Source organism: Daktulosphaira vitifoliae, unplaced genomic scaffold (genome assembly GCF_025091365.1).
Source record: "Daktulosphaira vitifoliae isolate Bord-2020 unplaced genomic scaffold, ASM2509136v1 Scaffold_1, whole genome shotgun sequence".
NCBI lineage: Eukaryota > Metazoa > Arthropoda > Insecta > Hemiptera > Phylloxeridae > Daktulosphaira > Daktulosphaira vitifoliae.
Window position 1 is genome coordinate 73,490,341 of NW_026099572.1, and position 14,468 is coordinate 73,504,808.

Sequence of the window (14,468 nt, forward strand, 5' to 3'; positions counted from 1 at the left end):
ATGTCGCCACTTTTACTGAGCTCCTATTAGACCAATTTCTTTACTGATATGACAAAAGATCAAGAATTGTATCTAATTGAAGACATAATCTCAAATTTTGATAAAATTTCCCTAGTTTTTTGTAAATTAAGGAATTCCCTAAACAAAATTATGATTTTTAGATTAGTATTTTTTTACATTTTTTAAACTTGTATTAAATAAACGCGATAAATTTTTGAAAAATGAATGAATGAAAACGATTTTTTTTTAATTATATTATATAAATTTATTTTATTAAAAATATATATTTTTTTTAAATCAGATTTAAATTAAATTAAAGGTTTTAAGACTTCTCTTCTTGATGTATACAAACATTTAATAAATTTTAAGAAAAAAAGTACCACTTTTATGTAAAAACCACAAAATAATGAATAATTGGAAGTATTCTTGTACAAAACAATTTTTAAAAGAGTTTTTAAATATTATTGTCATTCCATAGACGTATTATAAATTGGAATTGGAGAAAAATCCTCACTCATACAAAAATATTTATTTCAAACTTTATTGTTCACAATCACTATGTCATGTACTTACCTTTCTGAGATTTTTTTTGTAAAAATAAAATACTTCATAGAAAATTAAACAAACTCAAAAAGATTTCATTAGTAGAATAATTAATTATTTTTAAACAAGTAAAATTAGGAAAACAATTTATCAAACCAACAATTATTATTCAGTATTTTATTTTAATATGTATTCAACGAATTCCTACAAATGAGAATAATAGCAATTAATAAGTTCGAAATCATATAACAAAATTTACCTATCATAAAATTGTGTTCTTGTTACAAAACTCCTTAGGATACTTTAGAAAAAGTAAATATTTCATCATAATTATACTGCCGCATTGAATATGAATATGTAGTTTCATAAATTGCTTTAAATTTATCACTAGAAATTTATTTGAACAAAGTTCATAGGTATCACCCCTTTAAACACTTATAGACACTTTTCTTTGCGTGGGAATTGTTTTTACTGAAAGATAATTTGATTTATCAATTATGTACCCCATAGAGTGAGTAATTGCGCTAAAAAAATTTTGAGTCGTACAGTAGACTACGTTTACATGCAAACGTAGTGATATCGTATTATAATTATGTATAGTGGGGAGACATCACGCACTGGTGGTATACGCTACCGGCGGCATCGAGACTGGTTTCCCACTCATGTGACTATCCATCGGTTGTGCCGTACGCGCGTTTGTTACGTGTATTTAGTGCCAGTGCGACTTTTTAAATTTTTTTTTGTTCCTAACGAATTGTTCTTATTAAGAAATTTGAAATTGCTACGGACGAGCGTTGAAGTGCGTCGCTTTGAGCAAGCGAAAGCGGTTTAGTGTACGTTTGAAACAATGTAGTGGATTATTTTCTAAACTGTTTTTTTGCCCACAAACGTCTTGCTATTATCAAGAGGACTACTACCCGGCTGATTCCCACGGTAAGCGCTCAACATAAAAAAACGTTTCACCAAAGGGTTGCCGCGTGGCAAGCTAGCCCGCATATCAAAAAATCATATAAAAATTATTCATTTTTAAAGCGTTTTTTTTTTTTTTGAATTTTATTTTATCTACTAACAAACCCGCATGGACATCAAGTCTAATGTTGAACATAAAATAATAATTTTTTTTCTTAGACTTTTTGTTTACTATGGCAAAATGATGAGGACTAGCATGTCACAACTGCTTAGTTCTTAGCCTCCAGCGAGTAAAAACCTACAATTAATACGTTACATAAAAAGTTCAATAATAGAAATATTAAAATTGTTTTCAACGTGCACGTAAAAAACGATGGCCGTCTTAGTTATTTGGTATATTATAATTAATATTAGTGTACGCGAATAGTCGTAATAATTATAATGTTATTCAAATAAATATATTCGTAACACTTGTGTGAAGTCGGAAAAAAAAAACTACTGCAGTCAGCCGGTGGCCGCACATATGTGCACTGTATTTATTGCGATTTTATCCCACGTTCTTCATTGAGTTATTTGACACACAACAATCGTGGGCTCCCCACCAGACCACCTTATCGACTTTTTGTCGGTTTCGATTTTAAGTGTTCACTGCAATAAATCGTAACATTGATAAAAAACAAAATTATTAAAATATTTTCAATTGGTTTAAAAAGATCGAACGCGAAGGGCTGTTTGTTTTTAATGTCGTCATGCGGTTTACTTTATTGTTTTTTTACAAAGGAATTCATTAACAAAAAACTAACGCCAAACGACCGACTTAGTTGTAATTTCTTTTTAATGTTCTTTTTTAACAATATAATATGCGCTCGTTGACGGTTTTATTCTTTTAGTAATATAATTTCTTTTTTTCATTAAGTTATATGACTTTTTTTGTTTTTGAACATGTTCATCGGTCGTGGCACTCGATTTTTAAGAGAATCTCTTTGTCTCGGATCATTTACATAATAAATCGTTTAGTTTTTTTGAAGATTTGTTTTTGTATTGGACCTACCTCCCTGCGTGTGGTTCTAAAACGATTTTCATAAATTTTTAACCGCCATAAATTATAGTACTATTCCTTGTCCATTCATCCCGCGACAGTCGTATTTCGTTGTCTATTTGGGAAAATGAGATCAAAGTGAATTTTTATAATATTTTGGTTGAAAAAATATTCTTTGATTCGTAGTAATAGTGTCGTAACAACTAAAATATATATATATGTATCCAAAAGTACTAATAAATGTAAAGTAATAGTATACAAAAGTTTATCAAAGTAATTAGACGTTTTAATGTACGTTAAATTAACTCATCGTCTTTGCCCATATTTACAGCGATTTTATAATGGCTCGTCTTATTTATTATTCCATCGTTAACTTGGTTGAAAAAGAAGTCCAGCGCATCGAACCGCATCGACAAACGTGTATAATGAATGCTGAATACTAACTTAAAAGCATATTATTTAATACGGGTGTTCAGATTTTGTATGCGTTTTTAATTACCTTGACTTCATAGTAGAAATCTTAGACTTTGACAGAGAAATGGGCAAAGCCTGACACTATTAAGCTAGTATATAGTTGTGTTATCCTTGATTGTACTGAATATCGTAAAGAATGAGGTTAATAAAAAAGTATTTCCATTATTGTTTGAATAGGAACTGCGCCGATAAATTCAAACGGGTTAAAATCACTGTAATAATATTTCAAATAAATATATTATACGCTAACCCTATGTGATTTCTAAGAATAAGAGTAAATACAAGTAGTCAGTCAGGTAACCGTAGACCGGAATCACAATAACATTGGGAATTTGACTCGTTGCGTTAACCTTTTCCTTTTATTTGACTATTTATTTTTTTGTTATTATAATTTTTTTTCGGTCAGACATTGCCGTGATACACAAAAACGACACGTGGCTTCTCAGCAATGGTAATATTATTGTGTGCTCGTCGATTGTACACTGTATTATTGTATCGTTTGTTCCTCTCCCTTCCTCGCTGTTCAACTAAAAAAAAATGATTTTGACAAAAAACACTAGTGCGTTTTGTTGGTTCGTCATCGCCTATGTAAACGAAGTGTAACTAGGTTTTTTTCTCTTATCCCACAACTCGAGATAAATGTTGAGAGAGATTCCAAACAATAATAATTACCAACACTCGACGCCAGCTGTCGGCATTTCTGTAAACTAACAGTGACATTCTCATTTATTTCTATTTTATGTTCAAACTAATTTTTCCGAAACTTTTTTTTCTTACAACAATATTTTCGTTTTATATTTGTTTTTTGACATTTTCTCTTGCTAGTATATAAAAATAGACTTTCCAAAGTTGTTTTTATAATTTTTTTAATGTCTGTTTTTATTATAAATCTAAGATTGACACAGAAACGTTGTCTAAATGCTACTTAACTTGTGCTATTGTAATTATTTGACAACAATTAGTTTTGTTTTTAGCTGGTTCGAAATCGTTTTATTTTTAAATAGCTATTACAATTTTGTGCGTTCTACAAAATTATACAGAGTGTCCAAAAAATAATGAAACAGATCAATTGTTACAAACAATACAAACCCTTTTCCTTTCTTACTGTACACTCTATGTGATTTATTAAGCAAATTGAATATAAAAGATGAATTATTAAATTGTGTTGTTAATTTCTTTTTACTCGTTTAATTGCACAAAACTTAAATTAAAATAATACAATTTTAATACAAAATAAGCGAAAAATGTTGGTATTTTTTGAATAGTAATAGTTAACAAAACTCAAAAATTCAATGTGTATCAAACGATATTTTTAATTACTTAATAGAAATTTTCAAAACAAATGATAATTCAAAAATTAGATTTTTTATTCAGAATAGTTTGGAATCACTTTAATAAATATTCAAAAACAAAATAATTTAGATTACTCACCAATTACTTGTGGTATGATAAGTGTATAAACTTTATAATTATTTCATTATATTATTTTTCATAACAGTAATTTAATGTTAAAAAAAAAACATTAAATGATTGTGTAAATGAAATAATAATTACAGTGAAGTTATAAACCTTGGTATTTCATTGACCCTTTTCTTGCCATTCAGCAACTGAACTTCATAGTGAAAGTTTATCACATCATAATTTTTATAAAAATAATGTATTGAATAACATTTGTACTTCAAAAGACATGATTACTGTACAAATTGTTGAATTTGAGGAAACGGTTTTTTATTCAAATTGTTTTTGTGTATTCTTTTGAGCTGAATAATACAAATTAAGAAATTAATTTACAATGTGCAAGAAATATTTTAGTCGTTTATCTTTGAAAGAGAACTAATTTTAACAATTGAATTTACTTAGGTTCATGCTTCAATGGTTTCAAGAGCCAGTGGACGTTAGAAGAATTTTTTATATTAGAAACAAATAAAACAGTAGAATAGTAATAATATTTGGTATCCTAAACTATAAAACTGTTATCTGTAAGATGCGATTTTTACTGACGTCACCGTTACATGTTTTGTTGAGGTCTTATGTAGATAGATTATAACCTTTCACGACTGGTAAAACTAGCTCTCCATGACAGAGCGTTGCCTACCTAAGTAGTATTCACATAGCTGTGTTACTGTATCATCAGTATTCATTCATCTCCGAATACAAATCGCGATGGCAATATAACGTATAAGATTATTAATAATGTTATTGATTGTACATAGCCATAATTATAGATGTGCTGGAAAGGGTGATCGTGTACGTTCGTTATTCGCGTTGTGCGCGTACTTATAATTTACTCTCAGTTTTATTTCGGGTGTAGATTCAAACTTGTGGAATAGATTGATGAGCGGAACAAACTAATTTCGGTCGAGTTATATTTTTAGTAAGCTCGGGTAGACACACAAATCGAATAGACGATTCATAATTTTCCGTTTCCTTCCGGCACAGGACGCGTACTTCATACAGTTTTTTTGGTTTTCTTCCAACCTATTATTGTATTCTGTTATTTGTATACATTTCCTGTGCGTCCGTACCTTTACACTCTCGTCGAGAGGGTTGACGTGCGCTGGGACACTTCTAGTGCGTTTCTGCCGTGAAAATACCACTGTCACTTCGAGGTAAACACAACAAATGTAGTATTAGGCCACTGTGGTAGACACGTGCGGTGTTAGCGCGTTGGAAAAAAACACACGTGTCTTTCGTTTACGGTTTGTTATACCGGCGGTGCTGTGGGCCGCGATGTGCCGGCGAGTCAGCCGGCCGGCAGATGTGACGAAAGAAGAGAATAAAGTCCCGCCAAAAATCATCGGCCCCGTGTATGTACAAGGATTGTAAAAGAAGTGTAGAACAAAGAGAGTTTTTAATTGTATACACACGCGATTCCCGGAACGAGAATCGGTAAATATTTTCTAGATCAGTCAACCGCTGAAAACCTCCACGTGCGACTTTACAAAACGCACTAGCCTATCAATTATTTACTTCGTATAGTAATTAATTATATTAATCTATCGATGAAAATATGCGGGTCTAATCACATCAATGGGTCCAAAAATAATTATTATGACTCTCCTCGTGTAAACATGAGACGTAGTTTCGGATTGTGAACATGTGTTTTTGCGTCAGTGTGCATTTGTTTTTATGGTTTTCGGTTAAAACAAAAACAAGAGTTCAAAAGGATACTGTGAACCACATCTGCTTTTTTAAAAACACTGTCCTACTTTAAATTACAAATGAAATATTTAAAATTTCATTGTCAAACGTCAACTATTATTTATGTTTCCAGACCGCCGTTTATCTTTTTGATCAGTGATTCGCAAACCGAATTGTCTGCTAAAATTATTGCGGCTTATTCATAGCAATTAATATTTACTTAATCTCCTATGATTTTAATTTAAAACGTTCATTTTTTTTCCTTTTTGTAGCTTTATTGAAGAAGACTAACTGTTATTCGATTTGTAAGCTGCTAGTACTTCTAGCTGTGGTATTGAAATATAATACACGTTATTAAGTGCGATGCCACACACGCAAGATAAAGATAAAATAATAATATGTTACTGTTTTTCTTTCGTCTAAAAGTATAAAGTGTATACATCTAATTACAGTCTACCTATCGTGATCGCAACATTAACGCATTAACTACTTTAGTTTTGTTTAATGTCAGTATGACCGATAAGTGAAATAGACATAAATTACTCTTATAAAATATAATAGTTTTGAATAATCTATGCATTAGTAGATTTGATGGATAACCGGTCTATACTTTCTATGTATTTTGATGTTTACCAGAGATAATTTTAATTGATACGGTCACTAAAAAATTTACATTTGTCACTATCATGAAGTTCAATTACAAAGACGATAGTGGACAAACATATCGTGTGTCATTTCTCAGATGAAACTTAATAGTACATCGGTTTTAGTATTATGGTAATCTTTATGGTCGGTCTTAACATCGTTCTCAATCCGCATGAATGAGTGCAATAATGCTTGTTGAACCATTTTTATTGTGTTTAATATGCGATTATTTATCGGCTCACACAACAATAAAAACACAAATATTAAACTTGAATACAGAAAATGGTTTAAAGTGATAGGAAACTCGAACAGAATAAATGTTGATATGCAACAGTTCAATAAAATACAGTCACGTGTAAACCGCATCTCATTTTCAATGCAAATTTTGCTGTACGTTCAGGTGACGCAAAGTCACCTAGTTGACACGTGTTGTAGCAACGTGCGGATTTTGAAATTTCTTTGCACCATAATGTTTTATATAAAAATCAGCAACCGACACAGTGTAATAGATTAAATTGACGACGAATCGTAAGCTAGTATGCCTACCCATAATAAATTCATCGTTGATAAGCACAGAATGACATCAGCGTCGCTGCAAACAAAAAGCGCATCCATTTCCTATTTTATCAAAACGATCCAAGTGCATATTTGTACCGAAAACACCAACTCTATAAACGTTAGCACAAAGTATACCGTTTTTGTTGTGAGTGTGCGCCTGAAGACTTAAAAAATCAAAGTAAGAAGTACTCTGCTAAATTGAGTACACCGGCCGAATTTGGTACGCTTACAAGTATCTAGTACTCTTATGAAACCATTAAAAATATAAAAACATAAGATAGTTTATTGATCCTTGATGTAGGCACTCATTAATATTGAAAATGATATTAGAAAAGTCAAGTGTTGATTGTAAACAAAAAAAAGGTTGTGAATGATTAACAACACGTTTGCTTCATTAGTGAAAATTCATATAAAGTCATATACCTCTATGAAGTTGATTTTTAATTTAAAATCTGCAGTCGCCGTTCAGTTGCGTTTTCATAGAGGACACCAACTATTTGGCTACTGAATTTTGTGAAAACATGTATAAATAACAGCGTTATTAAGCTCACACAATATCAGCAGGAACTGTTACGGGCCATTATAATTCTAAAAACGAAAACGTTTCCTTAAGTACGGCTGAATAAAAATAGCGGTGACGTTGAATTCCGGGTGTATTTTCGTCGTTATTGTTTGCACTGTACACGGACCGTGTTGTTGGTGGTCCATTGAATAACGCCAGTATGGATTATGGAAATTTACGTTGAAAAAACCAGTTCGATGCGTGAGCGTATGTTTACTTATTTATAAAAAAAATATTGGAATTCGGATGATGTACCACCCTAAAGGATTATCATCTACCACCCAGACGATGTTCTTCTCGGGAAGACAAAGTGAAAATTCTTGTTAATTGGGGTCTTAATATCTCGATAATTAAGCTACGAAAAAGATCAAATACCCGTTTGAACTGTGTAATTACCACTCTTCGCTCGAGTGCATTTGACGGGATAAACCCTGTAATACATTTATTATACTGTTAGGACAACAAGAAAAGGATATTTTGGTATATGTAGAGACGGATTATTTATTGTGGATTCTGTTTTAAGATTAAATGTATGTGTGCCAAAGCACTAATAAAATTTATCGTTATGGAAGTATTATAAATTTTTAAAACTAATTTTGAAATCAATACGAGTACCAATTATTTTTTAAACAAATGAAACAAAATATTTTGCCGCCTATAATTTATTCTCAGAAATTTCATCCGAGTACTTTTATAGTGGTCTATAATCGTGCGAGATAAAATTATTTTCAAATTCTGTTAGTTATTTTAATTATAATCTATCCGTTCTCAGTGTTAATTTTACTAGTTTATCGCTAACGGCAGATTCGATCGTTTAACTGCGAGGTTTAACTATAATTTATTAAACGGGTTTTTAGTAAAAATTAAATAAATGTTATAATAATGTTTAAGAATTGCGAAAATTTATTTATTTTATGATCTGGTTAAAAGACGCGATAAAATAATTCTGTGTTTAGTTTCTCGCAATGAACGAATATTGTACGTCTAAAAAAAACCCTTAAATAAATAGCAAAAACGGTTCTTGAACGATTTAAGCTTTAACCGCCGACATTTTTGCCAAAGAATATGTATAGTGTCACGGACAGTATTCTAAGATTAAAATTCTTATGGTAACAATAAAATAGTAGGCCCTGTTTTTTACTCGCCTTATTGTGATCTCACAAAGCTGTGCGTCGACGGTTTATATCTATTAATCATGTCTTAAAAAAAGGTTATTACTACAAACCGACTTCGAAATAATAAAATCCATACCATACATTTCAAAAAAGCCAAAGGTTATTGTATTGTTTTTTATTTTTGAGGGTGTGGCTCTACCGGTTACAATGATCCCCGATTGCCACAGAATATGTGAATATACATGTATTATTTGTCTGATATACATAATACATCTACTTTAATACCGCATAGATATAAAAAAAATAAAAACGTGACCAAGTGATTTGCAAAAGTTTTTAACCTGTTGAGTAGCGTAAAAATAATATTTTAATAACAATCGTGAATATAGATAAACATTTAGGTTTAAGTCTTATAAACCATTAACATATTGACTAAGTATTGAGTGCTTGATTGATTAAAATAAAATAGATTAATAAAATTTTATATCTTAATTTCGGTTGTATACTTATGATACATTTCTATATTTTAATTTTAGTTATTTTTATTACAAACAACAACGAGTAGCAGCATATCTTGATAATTTAATTTGTGTCAACTCCTTTGTTTTAATAAAATTTGTTTATATTATACACTTACATTCAGATAGACTGTTATTGACATATGTGAACCCTTCTGAAGTAGGGGTTCTAAAAGAAGATAATGGGTTCCAAACATAATTTTTTTTAACTGTATACTTCACTAAGCAATTTCTCATCTAGTCGAGTTTCGGTGTTGATGATATCGACTCTGAATTGACAATAAAACTATATAATTCAAAATTTAATAATCACGTGTCATACATCGATGTATGTTTTTAGCAACAGCGTTTTGAGAAACATATTCGTGAAAAAAAAATTGTGTAGTCGTTCACCACTCAACATTTAAGTGTGTTGTACTGGTGAAAACACATAAACGCAGGTACCTCCTAATACGATTTACAGATAAGTAAGTATTAAGTACATTGTTTACATGTAATAAAAAACAGTATTTAAATAGCATCGTGCCCGGAATATGATTCGGAAGCGGCGTTTAGCATGTAAATGCGTTGCGTTGTTCGCACTGACAACGATAAGGTAGTTTGGGAGCACTTTGTAATACGAACACCACGAGCGGCATACGGCAAAAAAGACTTACGTGCAATGAATACAGCGGATTAGCAATGCAACTGTCACACGTCGATCATTAATGAAATAGTATGACATTTTTTGACGATAATATTTTTTTCCTTTTAGAGCGTCTATTATATTCATTTTAGTGGTTTACTTAAATAAACTTATCAAATTACGGTTGTTAAAACAATAATCTTTCAATTTAAAATTTCTAAAATATCTTTAAATATTTTCTTTTTACATTATATTAGTACAAACATAATAATTAAATCAAATGTGAACGGTATCTTATGACGATTTAAATTAAATTTCTTTATTTACTTTTAACAGAAATATTTTGGAAAAAACGTTAAAAATTTTAATTTGCGAACATTTTTTAAAGATTGCAGACAAAAGTATTAACATTCTACAACACACAAGAAATAATACAGTCATAAATATTGTTAAAAAGTGAAATTCATAATTCAAAAAGATAAAATTTATTTTAAGTTGATATGTTAACGCGTAAAATCTGTTCAGTTGCAGTTTGCAAATACGTAACAAAAAAACTTGCTTGGAGAAAGCAAATAAAATGGAAACACGGCATAATTGAAACCTAGTTAATCTTCTCGTTATAGCAGTAGATTCAAAATAGATAACATCACTTTCAAAACTTTTCATTAAAATCTGCTAACCTTATATGCTTTTATATTTCATTGTATACATGTGCAAGATGAGTATAATTAAAAAATTATAGAAATAATTCCGGTTTTCAAATTTTGCCAAAAACTTTGAATTAAAAAAATATTAATATAATAAATTATATTATCATCTCATGTTTAAGACTTTATCATTTCTAAGGTACAAAACTATTTTTAACAAGAGAAATGATAAAATTTCAAGATTGTCTTTGAATGTTTAAATGACTAAATAAATATTATATGACATTTAAAAAAATGTTTAGTTACTTTAATAACTATTGTTTTTTCTGATGTTCTTTTGTGTAAAAATGTTATGATAGCTGAATTTTAAAAATATAGTTGTACAAATAATTTTGTTGAAAAGCGTCCACGGACAACAAGTCTGTTTGTTTACCGAAAATCAATTGTGTCCTTTAATTGACATCCAAATCGCTCTTAAACAAACGACATTATGTGTTTTGGCTTAGGATATCAAAATTCTTATTACAAATAAATAAATTTGACATAGCGATATAACTTTACAATAGAAATTTTGCATATTTAATTTTATGTCACGCGCAAATGACTTATTCAAAAAGTTAAATGATAATAAATTTTTAATACAACTAGTTAATATATATGCTTTTACTTCCTGTTTCTTAACTCTGATAATGATTAATTTAACTGCAGAGACACTTTTATGTTTTAAAACTGGTTAGTACGTTTAATATATTTACTAAAGAATAATATTTCCCAGGACTAATATTTTTTGTAAACAAATCCTCATTACATATTTAAATTGACGTTAAACTCTTACTCTTAATAACTAAAACAAACATTTTATTCTTTATATAATGTATTAATTAAAAAATATGTTCAAAAAAAATATACAATAAATTTTACATTATATAATAATAATACATTGGTCCTACAGGTATGAGAGAAGGGGCAGTTCTTGCCCGCCTCTATTACAGCTAAAATTAAACTAAACTAATTTAAAAAATTGTAATAAGACAATAATATAGAAAATACGTACGCTACTTTTGTTTAGTAACACAACTAATATTATACTATTGTTTACATTTAATCTTTTTAACCCAAAAAGCAATATGAATTCAGTTACTGTTAACAAGGTGGAAGTGACACTTAACTATATTATTTAACCGTTAGTAAGTAACAATGTTTAAAAATAATTTTATCAAGAAAACATGGAAACATATATGCATTTTACATTTCTATAAAAAAATTTATGTGTTACACAGAACGCTTGCAATATAAAGTATAAAAAATTGGCATTCGTTCAATTTTAGTTCCCGATTTCAAGGTATTTACCATTTCCTATTACTGTCCCCATAAGGAAGCATATCACTCGCGTACCTATGTTGCATATATTTTTATTTAAATTTAAAAAAAATCTATAAAATTATTACAAATCAATACTTTGCTGCGATTTCTGTTTTTTAATTCACTCAAGTCTGTTGGTTCAAAATATTTAATATTCTTAAAAACTAAGACGATACTTAAAGTAGATCATCAATTTTCATAACTACAGAATTTCAGAACATTGAAAGCTATGATGTTGTTATTCATAAAAACACTAAAACAAAACAAGTAAACGCATTATTGATCTTCGTATTGCGTTCCAGTTAAAAGAAATTGTATGTTTTTCGAAATATATAATTGCATCAATATTATCTTATGATTTTACTGTTACAAAATTTTGTGACCAAAATGAAAAATTGTGATCAGTATCCTAATTGAAAGTAAATATTAAAATTATTAATATTTCTTAAGTGAGAGATGATAAATGGCGAACACGTTAACACTGTTCATTAAGCTAAAAATAATTTACTAAAAATAAAAACACGAATTTCTCTAATTATAATTTTAGTAACGTAGTCGAAGAAGGCTAAGATTTTTTTTTCGTAATAATTTTTATTCTCCGCTAACCAAAGAGATGTACTTATGCGATCAAGTAAAAATATCTATGTGAATGTAATAACATATTTAGCAAACATTATGATATAAAATTACTTGCAAATTTAGACACAGTATTTGATAAAATGACACACATGAACAAAAGCGAGAATATTGGTTTTCAAATGGACTCTGATAATTATCTAATGGTATAAAGATCATTATCACTAAAACTTGATTATTATTATTTTTCACAAATAGATTAATTTAAAATTTGTGTGGGGTTATCTAGACAATACCTGGTAATCCTTGGGTAATATCATGCACTGAGCTTATTTAATAAATAATTATTAATTGACAATTTAATAAACAATTTGGGAGTTATTAATTCATAAATATTCAATGTATTTATAGTAGACATTACATTTTTAGCTTAACATAAAAAAAAATCCTCAATATTCTCTTCTAGTTTATGGCCACTGTAAAAAATTTAAATAATGATAAAATATAATTTTTTCTCGACGCCCTTGAATTATACATCACCGTTTACTGAAGTACAAACTCACAAATAACTTGTAATAACTATTTGTTGACGTTTGCAAATACTCAGATTTCTACGCTACAAGTCTGTAAAACGAAAATATTGTGTTTACCAATAGGCGGAAGACATCTCACGGGCGCCGTGTAAAAGAAGATCGACACTATCGTGTAGCCAATATAAAAAAAACGTTTGAAAATGCAACATCGTTTGAAAACAGGTCGTAAAAACGATACTCAATTGCATAAATTTTCTCGCACGTTGTGAATATTTTCTTGAAATCACTTTACGGAAGGACTCTAATTTACTTATTCGCATAGTCTGTCAGAAAAAAACAATACAATTCATGTGAGTTTGACGAGCAACAACAAGAATTGCATAAAGAGATGACAGTGGTCTGACAATTGACTGACCAATGAGTTTTTTTTTGACATCGTGATCTTGCATGGGAACACAAATGCAATAATTATAAATAATTAACCAAGAATGCAGCCTAAGGGCTAACCGAAATAAGTTCAATGACCACTGACAATAATAATTACCATTGACGGGCGCGATGATCGTTCGAATTATTGTTGCTGGCATCTTGACGAGTGTAAGTTTCATGAGTCAAGATGCTGACACCCATAGTATATTTTTTATAAGAAATTATTTTTGATGCGAGAATGCAATTTTTATTAATAGCATTGATGCATAGTTCGAAAATAAAACTTTTTAGTGTCAATAATAATCAAAGTAATCGATAATTTCCATGCATTTCACACGTATGGTTTTTAATTTAATTTTATGAATCTGTTTATCAATAAATTTATCCGTTTCTTCAAAATTTATTCAAAATGCAATTTACATCGATTTATCACTAGTTTAGGTCACAATTTCACCTTCAGTACATAAATATGAATTGTTGATTTTATGTAAGTGTAAACTATATTTTTAACAATATTGATAGGCCTATAACTCAAACTTAACATAATTCCTAGTTTTATTACAAAAATGTATGCATTTTTTATTTATGTCAAAAATGTTGGTTTATGTTTAACTTGAAATATTACATCTTCCAGTTGAGGTTATTATTAGTTTTATTACACACACGCATATACATACATACATCTAAGTGGAACTGCATATCATCGATCATATTGGATAACATTCCATTCAAAAGTTATTCATTCGAAGAATAACTACATTAAGTATTAATACACTAGCCTCGTAGGGTAGT

The 14,468-nt window shown here is 29.4% G+C and overlaps 1 protein-coding gene across 1 annotated transcript in view; it reads left to right on the forward strand.

Moving 5' to 3' along the window:
* The first annotated feature begins 1,198 nt into the window (after nt 1-1,198).
* LOC126895485 (rho GTPase-activating protein 7) overlaps nt 1,199-14,468 on the forward strand; it is a 71,424-nt gene continuing 58,154 nt past the window's right edge. The window contains exon 1 of the mRNA XM_050667410.1: nt 1,199-1,476. The gene's annotated coding sequence lies outside the window, so the exon portion shown is untranslated. The remainder of the gene's footprint in view (nt 1,477-14,468) is intronic.